Source organism: Alligator sinensis, unplaced genomic scaffold (assembly GCF_000455745.1).
Source record: "Alligator sinensis unplaced genomic scaffold, ASM45574v1 scaffold673_1, whole genome shotgun sequence".
Classification (NCBI taxonomy): domain Eukaryota; kingdom Metazoa; phylum Chordata; order Crocodylia; family Alligatoridae; genus Alligator; species Alligator sinensis.
Window position 1 is genome coordinate 41742 of NW_005842829.1, and position 1435 is coordinate 43176.

Genomic DNA, 1435 nt, shown 5'->3' on the forward strand with positions numbered 1-1435 from the left:
GTAGAGCCGCGGCGGCCGGAGCTGCGGGACCCGAGTCCGAGCGGTGACGGGGGGCTCCCTCCCCCCTTTCAGGGCTATAAACACATGACCAAAGGCTGCCGGTGCCTGGCACCAGGGACGGTGTCGTCACTGCGCCGGCACCCGGGGCTGTGAACACAGACCAGCCCCCTGTAGCCGGTGCCCGGCCTGCCTGGGCTCGTCCACGGTGCAGGGCCTTGTCCAGCCTGACACGCGGCCCCGGGGCTTTTGGACTTGCTGAGCTGGGGCCCCGGCCTGTCTCCCAGGGGTGGCCCCCCCCCCAGCACTGCCTGAGCTGGGGCACGACAGGTCTGTGGCCTCATCAGACTTGGTGCTTGGACCCGGGGGTGGGGCTCGGGGTTCCCTCCGCTGCTGCCTGAGCTGATGGGGCCGTGCCTTGGTGGTACCGTCCCGGGAGGGGGTGTCCTCTGGCCCCGCGCGGCTCCAGCGCTGCCTCTCCCTGCCCGGCCCTCGTGGGAGCACTGACGAGGCCGCCCAGGGCTCCAGGCAGATCCGGCACCACCCCCTCCCAGGCCCAGCTGTTGCCCCTCTGGCTGCCCCCAGCTGCAGCGGGGCTGGTGTTTCCCCCTGGCCCAGGCCTGAGGCGGAGGTGAGCTCAGTGCATGGTGCTGCTTGGAAGGAAATAAAGTGCTAGCGCAGGTCTGGGCTCACTGTCGTGGGGGCCGGCTCTGGGGCTGGGGGCCTGGCCCACGGTGCTGCAGCCGGGGTCCAGGGGGGGCCGACGTGGCTGCCAGCTGGGCCCTGCCAGGGTTCGCATCTGCTGCACGAGGCAAGGGAGGAGGGAGGAAGGTGGCGGCTGCAGCTGGGCCCTGCTGCCCAGTCCCGCACCTCCGCTTGGAGGCAGGCAGCGCCCTGAGCCCCCCTGGCTCTGCTGCCTGGTGGCTGCTGGGGGGCCCCAGCCCCAGGGCTGTGCCAGGACCCTCCGCAGCAGCTGGGGCAGTTCCTGCCACTTCTCCCCTCCAAGCCCTGCCTGGGGAAGCTGCCCACCAGGCTGGCGAGCACAAAGCAGGGGCAGACCCAGTGCCTTCCTGCCCCACAGAGATGGGGCAAGGGCGCCTAGGTCCCCCCCATCCAGCCCCTTGCAGGGGCAGCGGGAGCCTCCCCTGCTCTCCCCAACCCCACCCAGGGCCCGGGATGGGGATGAGGGGAGTCCCTGCCCACGCGCCCGAGCTGAGACCAAACACAGCAAACGGTCAGAGACGACGGGTTCAATCAGACGCGGCAGGTACAGACTGCGCGGCCCCCACCGCGGGCTGGCAGGAGCCCTGAGCGGCACCGCACCGCACCCCTCCCCACCGCCCAGCCCACGGCGCTTCCCAGGCGGCCGCGGGGACGCGCCGGCCCCTGTGCGACGTGAAAGCAGCCCCAGCGGGCGCTGGGCGCTCAGGGCGGCGCC